At 52.7% G+C, this 14,201-nt stretch overlaps 7 non-coding genes across 7 annotated transcripts; 5 read left to right on the top strand and 2 right to left on the bottom strand.

Annotated features, from left to right (window-relative positions):
• The first annotated feature begins 718 nt into the window (after positions 1 to 718).
• Positions 719 to 808, top strand: TRNAY-GUA (transfer RNA tyrosine (anticodon GUA)). The gene is given in 2 exon segments: positions 719 to 755; positions 773 to 808. It is a non-coding gene; the product is annotated as a tRNA-Tyr (tRNA).
• A 623-nt stretch (positions 809 to 1,431) lies between these two features.
• On the top strand, positions 1,432 to 1,503 carry TRNAQ-UUG (transfer RNA glutamine (anticodon UUG)). The gene has a single exon. It is a non-coding gene; the product is annotated as a tRNA-Gln (tRNA).
• Positions 1,504 to 3,719: 2,216 nt separating this feature from the next.
• On the top strand, positions 3,720 to 3,791 carry TRNAE-CUC (transfer RNA glutamic acid (anticodon CUC)). The gene has a single exon. It is a non-coding gene; the product is annotated as a tRNA-Glu (tRNA).
• Positions 3,792 to 4,702: 911 nt separating this feature from the next.
• On the bottom strand, positions 4,703 to 4,776 carry TRNAI-AAU (transfer RNA isoleucine (anticodon AAU)). Its single transcript has one exon. It is a non-coding gene; the product is annotated as a tRNA-Ile (tRNA).
• A 2,672-nt stretch (positions 4,777 to 7,448) lies between these two features.
• On the top strand, positions 7,449 to 7,530 carry TRNAS-AGA (transfer RNA serine (anticodon AGA)). Its single transcript has one exon. It is a non-coding gene; the product is annotated as a tRNA-Ser (tRNA).
• Positions 7,531 to 10,680: 3,150 nt separating this feature from the next.
• On the top strand, positions 10,681 to 10,892 carry LOC142821656 (small nucleolar RNA U3). The gene has a single exon (XR_012898344.1). It is a non-coding gene; the product is annotated as a small nucleolar RNA U3 (small nucleolar RNA).
• Positions 10,893 to 12,228: 1,336 nt separating this feature from the next.
• TRNAE-CUC (transfer RNA glutamic acid (anticodon CUC)) lies at positions 12,229 to 12,300 on the bottom strand. The gene has a single exon. It is a non-coding gene; the product is annotated as a tRNA-Glu (tRNA).
• Positions 12,301 to 14,201: the final 1,901 nt, after the last annotated feature.

Below are 14,201 nucleotides of genomic sequence, written 5' to 3'. Positions count from 1 at the left end.
CTCTAAGATAAGAATTCATCCTAGCAAAAGAAAAATACCTAAGAATGTCTAGAATAACTTTGAGTAATACTCCAATAGGAGTATTAAAGGGGGGAATTGTGGGGAAAATCCAATAACTCCAATTGTGTCTAAAGGGGGGACTGTGCAGAAATCAAAACTCTCTAAAGAAAACTGCTGTAAGGGTTTAAAAGTTTTCCAGGCCTCTCTCCCTGTAACAGAGAGAATCAAATTAACTCTAATCAAAGACCCTTACAATGCCTATCTCAAATTCATGGATACTCCTAGTCTGTCACAATTTGTCATGTAACCCTTATCTTTGTCACAGTTTGCCTTGTAGACTCCTCCACTCAAGTTCTCATGTGGCTTTGTGTACTGTAAAAACTTACTTCTAGCACTCCTGGGGTGAACAGAAGTCTCAGAGTACTTCTGCTGAGACTTTGATATGTTAAAGAGAAACAATCCACAACTGAGCTATCTGATCATACTGTATAAAGACTCCCTGAATCTGTCTGTCAGGGCTGCTGCTTCACTCTTGGAAGTGACAGCCTGCATGCATGCATCATAAAGTTTTCTCTTTTAGGTTTCTTTCCTGCCTCACTGATTTGACCTCCGGCCTCGAACCCTTCTGGGGGCTCTGTACCCCAGGGGAGCGAGATTTCCCCCTCACCCTGAGACTTGCAGAAAGGACAACCTAGACAAAAAAGTACTACTTAGGCACCCTTTGATAGCTCAGCTGGCAGAGCAGAGGACTGTAGCGTGTGTTTGGCAAGTGATCCTTAGGTCGCTGGTTCAACTCCGGCTCAAAGGAACCATTGTTTTCCCTCCAGCCTGGCCTTAGCAGATGACAACCAAGGTGGTTATCTTGGGTCCATGTCTTCAGAACCCTGCACTGCAATTGACAAAACAATGGTAGGGAGGAGCTGCCAATCACATTTCTTGGGCTGTGCAGGTTCTGTCCACACACAAAAGTTCTTTTGGAACAATGGCCGTTATTCCACAATAACAATGCAAGAGTCTACACAGCAATTCGGTTATTTTGAAATAATTCTGAAGTATCAGACGGCTTATTCCGACTTCTGCAAACCTCATTCTACGAAGAATAACGCCTGTTCCAAATTAGCTATTTCAAAATAAGGCCTGTGTAGATGCACCACTGCTGCTAGTTTGAACTAGCCCCTTCTTGTGGACATACTAACTTATTCTTCTGAGACAGGTCATCTACACTGGGGAGCCTGCCTCAGACTATTCTGAGGTTTCCCTGCTAGTTCGAAATAAACTATTTTGGAATCACTATTCAAGGACAGCTTATTCCAAAAGAAATGTGCCGTGTAGTCATAGCCAGAGGGATGAAGCAGCAGGAGGAAAGCCAGGAGTGCAGAGGCCAGCTGGAAAACTGAGTGTCCCCAATGCCCATGAATAGGTCACTGTGTAGGTCCCATGGTGTAAGGGGCAGCACTCAGGACTTTGAATCCTGCAATCTGAGTTCAAGTCTCAGTGGGACCTGCTGGTTTGAGCTTGTTATTGTGAGGTTTTTTCCCACTGCACAGCTGTGTCTATGCTGCAGGCCTTTTGCACAAGAATGGCCATTCTTGTGCAAAAACTAGCAGAGTGTTTACCCTGCATGTGCATTCTTGCGCAAGAAAATGTACAGTAAACCATTGGAAAAGAGGGCTTCTTGCACAAAAAGGCAGTGTGCACAGGCAAGAGGGATTTCTTGTGCCTAAAACAGCCATTAGAGCTTTCTTGCACAAGAGAGTGTCCACAGATGCTCTTTATAAGGAGATAAACCATTTCATAGAGCTGGAGAGAACTTTGAGAGGTCATCTAGTCCACTCCCCATGCTCATGGCAGGGCCAAGAGCCATCCCTGACAGATTTGCCTCAGACGTCTCTAAATGGCTCCTTCAAGAATTAAACTCATAACCCTGGAATGGCAGTTCCAGGGGACACTTCTCCAGTGTTCAAACATCTAACAGATAATATGCAAAAAGGAAGCCAAAGAGAATTGCACTTACTAGGAAATGTCATAACTATCACCTCAGATGGGACTTGAACCCACAATTCCAAGATGAAGAAATGAATGCTTTGTCCACTAGGGCATATTACTGACACTGCAAAGACAGAAATTCCCTCTTCCCAATACACATTCCTCAACTTTTAGATAACAGAGTCGAGCTGTTGGAAGGAACCAGAAACACAGGAAGGGCTGAAAATCAGCTCTCAGGAGGCACCTCCAGCTGCCCCCCAAGTGTGGGTCACCCCACACTAGACATGGGCGAAACTTAACACCTTGACATCATGTCTCCCTTCCAAAGCCAGGGGCTTGCCTCCCACAGCCGCAGCCTCAGCAGGGCACTGCACTGGTGCTCACGCTGCTCCTGGGGAAAGGAATGGGAGCTACAGGGGTTGGGGCTGGCAGGGAATGGCCGGTTGTCACTGAAGGGGAAGGATAAAATGCAGCCACATTGCTGAGGGCAGAGAGGGCAGCTGGTGCTGGGCTGGTGGCACCGTGGGACAGCCCCGGGGGAGCTCTGCAATGTGACCCTGGCTCCCAAAGCAGCAAGTCCAGAATCCCCCTCAATGAGCACGAGAGACTCTGACCGGTCTGGTCTGAATCTGGCTGAAGGGCTCAAGTGCCCCAGTGCTGGAGTGTCAGAGGCCAGAAAGACATAGGAAAAAGTAAACAAAGTCCACCACAAGGCACCACTGGGAGCTGATCCCAGGATCTCCTGTTTACTAGACAGGTGCACCGGAACCGGCAGTTTCCCACCACGTCTCGCTTGAGAAGAGGTGACTTGTTCCCCTTCCTCTCACCTCACGTCTCCCTTGTCTCTGTTCCCTTCAAAGGTCTCCTCCACCTCAGGACCTGCCTCCTCAGGGCGCTGCCCCTCTGCCACTGGGCTGGGAGTGGGAGACTCCACAGTCTCTGCACTTGGGCTGAGAAGTCTCACGGGGACTCGTCTGTTGATGGGTTAGTCAGCCCGATGGCCAGCCGGATCCATTCCGTAGTGCTGCCCAAGAGGGAGCTTTCCCAATCTCCACTGGTATTTCCTGGGGCTTTGTGTTGGGGGATTGGGCTTGGCCATCTTCTCTGCTGGAAATGCCTCTTCTTTGGAAAGCAGCTCCCAGGAGTTCATGGAACTTCTTCTTCTCAACTTGGGAAAGGGACAAGCAAGGGGCGACAGGACAGGGGTTTATGTAATGATGACAGGGGTGAAGAAAGCAAATAAGAAATTATTTTTTCGCCTACTTAAGAACCAGGGTGACAGAATGAAACTGGTAAGTAACCAAGTTAAAAAAGAAGCATTTTTGCACCCAGTGGAACTCCTTGCCAGAGGATGTTGTGAAGGTGAAATCTACAAGAAGGTCCAAAAAAGAACTGGATAATTTAATGCAGGAAAGGTCAATCAATGGCATTTAACCAGGATGGACAGGGCAAGTGTCCCTAGCTGGTGTATACCTGAAGCTGGGAATGGAGGGATCATTTAATAACTGTCTGTCCTGAGGATTCCCTCCGGACAATGAAATTGGCTGCTGTCCTGAGACAGGATCCTGGGCTAGTTGGACAACTGGCATGGCCCAGTCTGGCTGCTTTGATGTTCTGTTTGGCTGTTCTTGTTCCCTCTGGGCAAGGGAGAATGGACCCCCCTCATCCTGAAGTGGACAGAAAATGGCCTGCAAAAGGCTAGTGTAGGTGAGCAAAGAGACTTGTTTCATGTGTCCCTGATGGTCTAGTGGTTAGGATCCAGCACTCTCATTGCTGTGGCCTAGGTTCAATTCCCAGTCAGGGAAACCAGCTGCAACTTTCCCAAAGCATGTCCCTAGTCAATCTTCTTGCCACATGTTACAGTAGCTGAGACCTAGCATGGGGCTAACCCTAACCCCTCCCCCTTGGCTGGGCACTGCCTGGACTCAGGCCTCCCCAGTGCCAGCCTAAGGGCTCTGGAGAGGACAGGGCAGCTCCAGGGGCAGAGTCCTTTTTTCTGCAGTAGTTCAAACCCAGCCCCTTGGTTCCACCTAACTAATATTACTCCTCATTGTTTGCCATCTGTGCCTCCCTCCCAACCTCAACATACCCCAACACATCCCCTTCCCTCTCCTCTCCCCGTCCCCCGCTGCTAACACAATCAGGACTTTTCCCTGTTGAAAGAACAAACTCTCTGGTTTTTATGTGGGGAATGTAGAACTGGGGAGGGGTTGGGGAAAGGACCTGGGATGGGAGGGGGAGGAGGCTGGGAGGAAGGGCTGAGGCTGGCACCTTCCTCTGGTGGTCCCACTGCCTCATGTCAGGGGGCTCAGCAGCGCTGGGGGGTGGCTCCAGGGGGAGAAGCTGCTTCAGGGGAACTTGAGCTGCTGGGCCACTGAAGCAGGCACCCAGCAGCAGCCTCTGTGCAGGGCTCACACGCTCCAGGCCTCCCGGTCATATTGAGTCTCCCCATGTGGCTTGGGCTCCAGAGCCTGCCCCCCAGCTGGTGCCTTGAGGTAGCCACTGAAGCAGCAGGAATTTGGGCATCAGGTCCCCTGCTTTTGGGGACAGGAAGCCAGGCCCAGACCCTTTTAGCCACTGGGGGTGTGCAGGCTGGAGCCTCCCCCTACCAGCTCTCTGGTCTGCTTCCTGCAAAGCTCACATTTTTGCTTGTTTCTGCTTCCCTGTCCATAGCAGGCAACTAAAGAAAGGGAAGTCATTGAACCTAACACCCCTGTGGCCAGCATGGGGCTTGAACCCATCACCTTGGCGTTATTAGCACCACGCTCTAACCAACTGAGCTAGCTGGCCTACAAAAATGCAGCTCACCAGTGGCCCTTTCAAGAAAGGCGCCTCAGGCAGCTGCAGGAACGTCTCTGAAGCTGCCAATGGCTCTTCTCTGACAGGGCCACTAGCGACTCACTGTGACGTGGGCTGGCTAGTCCAGCTGGTTTGAGGGTCGGTTCAGGTGGCTGGCGGCCGGCAGACCCAGGGCAAAGAGAAGCCGGAATCTCTTGCTGCCAGCACCTTGCCTCCCAGCTTCTTCCCTGCCAGCAGCAGCAGAGTCCTGAGCGCTGCCCTTGACACCATGGGACCAACCTCCCCTCACTCAACTGGGCCAAGCTGGTGCCCAGTTCATGCCCATTGGGACCTGTTTTACTAGGGTTCCTTCCACCCAGAGCCCCCTTCTTATCCTGGGCTGCGAGGAGCATCACTGGGATACTCTCTCATATCCCAGCATAGGGCCATCTCTCCAGTGACAGGACAAGGGTTCGGGTTCAGGATTTCTTTTAGCGCAGCAGCAAGGAGAGATGGAGGAAAATCAACCCCATTTTCAAGCTTTGTGTGACAGGAGGGGTGTGAGCTGGGGAACCTGCCCCCCCAGAAGGGCATTTGGGTGCACCCAGGGGCAGCAAGAATTCAGGCCCTCAGGCGAGTGCATTGGGGACAATGTGTGAGCCCTTCCATGAGTATTTTCTGCTCCCACTGGGGAAGGCAGCTGGGCAGGACCAGCCTGCAGCCCACGTCCCTTTCAGCCCCAGGTGCAGGAGGTAACAGAGAGGGAAGGAAAGTCCATGGCCAGAGCCTCCTCCCAGCAGTCTGGCCCTGCGCAGAGTCTGTGCATGATGGAGCCTCTCCCAGCAGGGCGATGGCCTGTTCTCTGCAAAGTGCTCAGCTGTTTCATTTTTCTGCAGGCCCATTGTATGTGTCCCTGGTGGCTTCATTTATAGTTTTCAATCTTTACATTTGCATCCCTTTTTGGAAAAGAGGGTGCAAGTGTAAACATACCCTACGTAGCTAGAGTTGGCCTCCGGCAGTTGAGCCTGTCTGTGTCCCTACTTCAGGAACCCAAAGGGAGCAAAGAGCAGAAGTACTGGAAACTGGTGGGGTACCCCCTGAATTTGATTTAGTGAGTCTTAGTTGGACTTGCTAAATCAAACTCCGGAAGATTGAAAGATAGTGGCCATTCCTCCCCCTCTGGGTGTGATTCTTGTTCTTCTGCACAGCACAGCCGAGGTAGACCAAGGACTTTCAGATCACACCCTTGCTGAACTGATGGGAATCGAAACCAGACACAGCAGATTTTAACTTGTTTCAGTTGAGATGGGTTTGCTGGCAAGTTATTCTGGAAAAGCAGCTGCTTTTCCAGAATAAGTGACCCAGCGTAGACACAGCCCAGGGGGTTGTAGTAATCTCTGCACATCAGAAATGCAGAGTGAGATGCAACTGGAGATGCAAAGGTTTCAAAGAAGTTGATCAACCTTTCAAGGGGCACTTGGAGTTGAAACAGGGACCCTTTTGCCTATAGTCAAACACTTTACCACTGAGCTACACCCCCATTACACTTGCTTGTTTGCATCCAGTGTTAGGAAATTAGCCGCTGGAAGCACTGTCTGCAGGAGCAGGTGGTGCCTTGAACACATGGTGGGGGGAGGACGGCCCTCTATGGGGTCAGACATGTGTGGTGTCCCCCAACCTACGATCAGCATGACACGTCACGATAGCGCATCATCCCCTGTGCTCCCGCCTGCCCTGTGTGTGTTGCAACCTCACAACACTCACCTGATGTTCCTTCCCCGGTGCCCGAGGACATTTGGGAGGCCTCCTCCATCTGGGGGACCGGTTCCAGGGGGAGGGTCACAACATTCCTGGAATCCTCCTTCTCCTCATCCTGGAGCTGCAGGTCATCAGCGTTGTCATCCTGAAGCTGCGGCCGCTGCTGCCCAGGTGTCTCCATCCCAGACTCCACAACTATCCCTGGAGACAGGGTTCCCCAACCCCCAGGACTTGGTCCAGTTCCTCATAGTATGCACAGTGCTGCGATGCTTCCCTAGTGCGGGAACTGCGCTCACAGGTCCTCACATACCCCTGCCGCAATTCCTTTACCTTGGCTCTGACTTGGTTTAGGGTGGGGGGAAGTGGCCTTTCTTTGCCATCAGCCATTCAGCCATAAATATCTGCATTCCTCCGCCTGGACTGCAGGGCCTGCAGAGACTCTTCCTCGGACCACAGCTTTATCTCTGGCCCAGACCATGACAGTGCCCGGCACTTGCTGCCACTTGCTTTGTCCTTCGATGTGGAAGGGCCAGAGGGGTCTCTGGGGGCTTGTGCCTGTGACATGGCTCTCCAAGAGGCTGGAAGTGCTCGATCTTAGCCTACTGGATAGTGAAATTATACTAAAATAATTGGTTAAGGTCGAACTAAGCGGTACTTGAATTTCTCTTTATAAACTGGGGTCCAAGAAGGAGACCAGCATGAAGAAGAAAAGGGGAGAAGAAAAGAGGAAGGAAAAGGGAAAGGAAGACCAAGAAGGAGAGAAGACCTTGAAGCAGAACTCATCTCCAAGGCATCCTAAGACCAGAACGGCCGGGACTCCTCTGCACAGCTGTTGCAATGGTTTGCTGTGTGAATTCTATGGCAGGTGACAATAGGGCTGCACACTGGGATTATTTACCAGTTTCCCTGGTGCCACTTTGTCCAGAGCTGTGATGGCCGAGTGGTTAAGGTGTTGGACTAGAAATCCAATAGGGTTTCCCTGCGCAGGTTCAAATCCTGCTCACAGCGAGGTCTGTGTTTTGCCCACACCTCTTCCTCAGGCAGCAAGGGCCTCTGTGAGTTACCAGCAATGGTGCTGTTACTGTTGGCATCAGGACTGGATTAAGGGGTGAGCTGGTGAGCTAGTGGGGCAGCTGCCAGCAGGCACTGGGTGCCTTGCTCCTGGCAGACTACAGTAGCTGCCCTGGGACTGGAGCTGCATTAACCTCCACAGCACCTGTCAGCAGTGCCCTTCCCCATGCAGCTGTGGGGCTCTGCATGGCCTGCCCCAGGGGACCCTGGGTTGCACGCCAGTGGTGGTGGCAGGGCCAGGCTGGGCAGCACAAGAGCATCCTGCTACCACAAGCTCCACGCATGGAGCGGGAGGGGCTGTATATGCACTGTGCACCCAGGGTGGAGCCGCACATGCACCATGAGCCCGGGGGCAGTGCCACATGCCCGGAGCACTAGAATGGCTCAGGCTGGCTGTGGTCAGCATCTAACTAATTGCACCATTAGGCCATGTCTTCACTCAGGTGGAGATTTCTGCTGCAATCCATCTCCCAGAGTTTGATTTAGCGAGTCTAGATAAGACTCTCTAAATCAAACCCAGGGGGCACCTGCACCAATACACACTGCGCCTGCTCTTTGCTGCCATCCTCCTTCCACTGTTAGGACACCAGCAAACAGTAAAACCTACTCCATATATGTGTTGGGATATGGTGGAAAGAAGAGACACATTGGCCTCACCACAAGGCACCACTGGGAGTTGAAACCAGGATCTTCTATTTACAAGGCAGGTGTTTTAGCCAACTAAATCATGGTGCCCTCCTTGAAAGCAGCCCTCAAACTGTTCTACTTTATGGTTCCAGAGAACATGTTCCCATTCCAAAGTGCAGCCGTTCCCCATTCCCCTCCAGCTCTTGCCATGACTCAAGGCCTGTGCAGCCCAAGACACTTGATTGGCAGTCAGAACCCAAAACCGTTTAGTCAATTGTAGCATCGGGCTTTGAGGGGACAGACCCAAGGCAGCCGCCTGGTCCTTTGAGCTGGAGTTGAATCAGCAACCTAAGGACACTTGCCAAGCACCCGCTACAGGCCTCTGCTCCGCCAGCTGAGCTATGGAAGGTGCCTGGGGCAGGCTGCTTTGCCTATGTTGGAAAAGGGGAGGAAACAGCCCCTTCCTAGCCCAGCCTCCTCCCCCCAATGCCAGCTCCATGCTCAAGGGCTTTAGAAAGGGGCCTCGCCAAAGTAGCTCCCCCCTTCCTCCCACTCAGCCTCTTCCAGAACTGCCCCTCCTCAGGCTCTGCCTTGTCACCTTGTCACCCAACAGACCCTGCTCTGTTCCAGCCCCCTCTCTCCATCTGAGTCACTTCTGGAGCCGGTGGGACTAGACAGCTGCTGTCCTATGGGATGTGACACTTCTTGGGGAACCATCTCCCAGTTCCCATGGGCTTCCCAATCAACCCTCCGAAGGTCACAGTTCCATACCCCAGGTGGGACTTGAACCCACAACCCCTGGCTCCAGAAGCCGGTGCTTTGTCTATTAGGCCGCTGAGGCCAAACAAGAAATGAAGAGAAGGGACAAAAATTCTCTGTCCCAAAGGCGCACCCCTCACATTGGCTGGGCAGACACGTCCCTCCCCTCTACCCCAGCAGACACGTCTGCAGCCCCTGGCAGGGAGGCGGCTGGGCAGGTCGCTGGCAGAGCTGAGCCCGGGCTGGCAGCAGTGCAGGCTGGTCGGCCACAGCCCTGGGAGAGCAGCTGGGGGCTCGGCTGTGGGGTGACGGGCCCGTGTGCTCTGCTGCTCACTGACGAGCTGGCTGCCCAAGTGCCCTCACAGACGCTTCTTCAATCCCCACCCCCCTCAGCTGCCCACCCCCAGCCTCTTCCAGCACAGCCTGCCCCACCCCCCCCACAGGGCTTCCACAGGGGCCTCTGTCCCAGGGGGAATGGGGAGCCCCTGCCCCCGGCACCCACCCACCCTGCTGCTGCTCCCCCCAGAACAGAGGATTCACCAGGCACAAGTAAGTGCCTCTGTCCCCCCTGACCCCGGCTGCTGGGTTCCCTCCTGTTTAGCTGCCTGGCCCCAGGTAAGGTCACATGAGACTGCTCAGATCACCCCCTCAGCACGGAGCCCTGGGCAGCCGCCCTGCTCGCTCAGGTCTCAGGCTGGCAGGGCCTGCAGGGATACTGGGTTTGAATGACAAGGTGTTGGAGCAGCTATTAAAAGGCTTCTTCCTTGGCAGGGGCATTGTGCTTGTGGATTGGCTGTTTCTTGGATACCTGGTGCTTGCACATGCTGCTGGGCTTTAGCAAATCAGAATGATGCAAGTCGTGAGTAACCCAGCGCCTCTGGAAATGGGAGTGGAGTAAAAAGTACAATATTGTCTAAAAAAAATAAAATAACTTGAATAAAAATCAAAGTGTGACTAAAATAAATGACTTGAGTAAAGTACAAATACCCAAAAAAGGTTTTGAGTAGTGAGATCAAGTATTTCTACTTTATTACTTTCCACCTCTGCCCGGCAGGCAGGGGTTCTTGGCCCCTTGCTGGTCTGTGGACTGGCAGTTTGTTACCACTGACTTAGAGGAGCCCCAGGAACTGCAGTTTCAGGAAGAAACAGCAGGGCTGTGTCTACTCTGGCACCCTTTTCTGGAAAAGGGATGCAGATTAGCCAAGTCAGAATTGCAAATGCAGCGGGGATTTAAATTTTCCTGATTTTAAGAGGAATAAGGGATCTTCTGGAAAAGGCTTTATTTTCCAAAAGATCCCGTCTAGACTGGCGCTTTTTTCCGGCAAAGCTCCGAGCCGGAAAAAAGCAGCTGCCATGTTCATGCAAATGCAGCGGGGAAAATGTAAATCCCCGCTGCATTTGCAATTCTGACTTGGCTCATCTGCATCCCTTTTCCGGAAAAGGGTGCCAGTGTAGACGTAGCCCAGGAGATTTTGATTGGCTGCCAGGTGCTCCACATGCTAATCAGGAGGCGTGTTTCTTTAAACAGGGACATGGAGCATATTCTAATATGCAGATTTCTAAACCTGGTGGAGCGTGTTTGAATGGGATTTGCTGAGATTATTTCTGTTCTTTAGTTTTCTAAGTGTTGTGTGAAAACATTCCTCATGAGGAGAAAGTGAATGCACACAAGTGTGGGTGTGTAGGGAAGCAGGTGCTCATAAGACTGTACTTTCAGGGATCATTTCTATAGTTGGTAACTAGAGAAATGCAGCTGAAAGTGGTTGGTCTCGCTATCCATGAGGATGAGTGACAGTGTTCTCTTCTGAACATGAAACAAGCAGACAGTGTTGCTTTAATGTAATTACTGTCTGCTGTTGATGACTTTTCTTTCCTGTTCGGAAGCTGGAGGAAGAAAGCACAGGCTGAGTGGTTAGCTCTTGTCAAAAAGTTCAAAATTAGTTTTGCAGTAGAGAGGAATGGGGATTTCACTTTATTGTTTTGTCTTGATTTTTGTTTAATTCCTGGATTTACTTGTAGGCTACATCTACACTGGTATGATTTTGTGCAAATACTTTTAACGCAAGAATTTTTGCATTAAACCATTTGTTCAGGAGTGCACCTACACTGGCATGTGCTTTTGCGCAAAAGCATTTGTGCCAATGTAGATGCTTTCTTGTTTAAGAAAGCTCCGATGGTTCGATGGCCATTTTAGCCATTGGGCTTTGCTGTGCAAGAAATTAACGTTGCTGTCTACACTGGCCCTCTTGCGCAAGAATACTTGACAAGAGGGCTTATCCAGGAGTGGGTGCGTCAGAGTATTTGCGCAAGAACCACTGATATTGTATGTTACAAACTCAGTGTTCTTGTGCAAATACTCGTGGCGAGTGTAGACAGGCGGCAAGATTTTGCATAAAATCTTGCCAATGTAGACATAGCCGAACTGCTCTGGTCTTGATCCTGATGTTTTCATGCTGTTCTCTCACCTGCTGCTGGGTCTTTTTCCATTTGCTTCTCACACTGGATTTAGCCAGCCCCTTGGATCTGCCTCATGCCTTGTCTCCCATCTATTCCCTAGTGGCCCTGCAGGAGGCAGAGATTAGTCGCAGCCCAGTGTTAATTATCCCTTGGGTTAGTGTCTTTCTCCCATAACGTGTAGCTAAGATATTTGTTAGTAACTGGCAGGTGCTGCGGGGGCTCACCCCCGAACAGAGACACACGACCTCAATATTGGGGCACAAGACAAAACTCACCTGCTCCTGGAACAGGAACACTGATGAACACTGACGAGCAGTGAGGCCCATCCCTGGCAGCACCGAGCAGTGAGAGCTGAGTGAAGGGGGAGGCAGGCCCAGGGGGAGAAGGCTCCATGACTGTGTCAGAGGGAGGCTCTGCCCTGGCCAGTGGGGAATCGTTGCCTCTCCGAGGGGCCCAGGCCTGGTGGGTCATTTCCCCAGGTTACTGAGTGGGGGCTGGAGCCAGTTCTGGGTTGTCTCCTTCAACAACCAAACTGAACCAATGGATCTTGTACCAACCTGACTACACAGGCTAGTGCTGTGCGTGCCACAGAGCTTCCTGCAGGGCTGCCCACATGGGAGAGGGAAAGGGCAGTTTGAGTGACCCAGCTCTACCCCTTCTGAAAATGGCAAGTGTTGTCTTAGCAGTGCCAGGGAGGTGGGAAGGAGCCTGAAGTAACCTCTTGGGACACAGCTGCTGTCACATAGGTGAGAAAAGAGAGTCGGCAGCTGTCACATGAAACTGCAGGCTGGTTTCCCTGACTGGGAATCGAACCCAGGCCACAGCAGTGAGAGTGCTGGATCCTAACCACTAGACCATCAGGGACACATGAAACTTGCTTTTTGGCTCACCTACACTAGCCTTTCTCAGGCCATTTTCTGTCCACTTCAGGATGGGGTGGCAGGTCCATTCTCCCTTGCCCAGAGGCGACAAGAACAGAAACCAAACAGAACATCAAAGCAGACAGACTGAGTCATGTGAGTTGTCCAACTAGCCCAGGATCCTGTCTCACAACAGCAGCCGATTTCATTGTCCCGAGGGAATCCTCAGGACAGACAGTTATTAAGTGATCCCTCCTGTCGCCCATTCCCAGCTTCTAGAATACACCAGCTAGGGACACCTGCCCTGTCCATCCTGGTTAAATGCCATTGTTTGACCTTTCCTGCATTAAATTATCCAGTTCTGTTTTGGACCTTCTTGTAGATTTCACCTCCACAACATCCTCTGGCAAGGAGTTCCACTGGGCACAAAAATGTTTCCTTTTGGTTTATTTTTAACTTGGTTTCTGGGCTCCCTGAGGCCCTTTCACACACAAGGGCTTTCTCTGCAGCGTGCTGGGGGGAGAAACCCCTGAGCCAGTGACACGGACTGACCTGGGCGCAGGCCAACAAGGGGGGTTTCAGTGAAGCTACATGTAAATGGATCCATCTAGTAACCCCTGCCAGCCACACGCACAAAGGAGGGGACTTTAGCCAAGAAAGCAAGGACTGTGAGGGAGGGTTGGAAGGGAAGGGGGTTAATCAGATGGACGGGAGTTTCCAGTGCTGGGCTGTGGCTAAGATGGATGCGGGGATGTCACAGGGCACTAGCACAGCAAGGGGACCAGAGAGGGCCCTGCTGCACCGAGAGACATGGCAAAGCCTGGGATTGAACCAGGGACCTTTAAATATTTCATCTTAGGCTCCCCACACTGAGCTCCCCATAAACCCCTCTAGCTGGTTATTAACTGTCCGGGATGTCTGGCAGCCGTGTCACAAACATGATGCCGTCGTGCCCGGCCCAGGAAGGCGAGACTGGTGTTTCCTGCCACCTGCAGTTTGACTAGCTCCTTCCCCCCATTCCTGCCTTAGCTCCCGGGCTGACCTGGCAGCTGAAGTGGTCGGGGGCCCAGCAGCCTGGGCAGGGAGTCGGGTGGCCAGACCCTGGTGGCAAGAGTCTTGGTGCTACTTGTTTCCCTGCCCCCTCTGGTGCCCTCACTCCTCACCCGCAGCCCCTGCTGCCTGCCTGGGTCCCTGTGCTGTGTCAGACGCTCAATGAACCCTCCTGTTTCACACGGGCTGGGCGTGGCTCTGGGCTAGGGCACAGGGCTGTGTCATTCCCTGTGGGAGCGGGAGGCCCCCGGAGCCCAGAGCGAGTGGACTCCCCAAGGGGCGCACGGTGAGAGACAGGGGGCTGGCGGCTCAGGGAGGGGCGGTCCCAGGAGGCAGAGGGCACCTGTGACTCTCGGCTGGCAGCTGACACTCTGCTCCTTGCTTCCCTCCCGCTGCTTCACCTCCCAGGGCTTCTTTCTCCTTCCCTGTCCATAGCAGGCAGCTACACAAAGGCAAGTCACCAAACCAGACACCCCTGTGGCCAGCATGGGGCTTGCACCCACCACCTGGGCGTTATCAGCATCAAGCTCTAAACAGCTGAGCCAGCAGCCCACGAGGGGCCCTTTGGGAAAGACCCCACAGGCAGCTGCAGGGACGTCTCTGCCGCTGCCCAGAGCTCATCTCTGATGGGGCCACGGGCGACTCACTGAGATGTGGGCTGGCTAGTGCAGAAGTCAGAGGATCAGGAGCTTGGGTGGGTTCAGGGGGGCCTTGAGCAGGAGCAGGTTTGGGGGAGGGGCTGCTGGGCCACTGAAGCAGGTGACCAGTGGTTGGCAGCAGCTCTGTGGGCTGGGTACATGGTCCCATCACCTGGACAAATGGCGCCTCCCTCTGTGGCTTGGGCTGGAGGAGCCA

Source organism: Pelodiscus sinensis, chromosome 31, assembly GCF_049634645.1.
Source record: "Pelodiscus sinensis isolate JC-2024 chromosome 31, ASM4963464v1, whole genome shotgun sequence".
NCBI lineage: Eukaryota > Metazoa > Chordata > Testudines > Trionychidae > Pelodiscus > Pelodiscus sinensis.
This window is presented reverse-complemented; position numbering and strand designations above follow the sequence as displayed.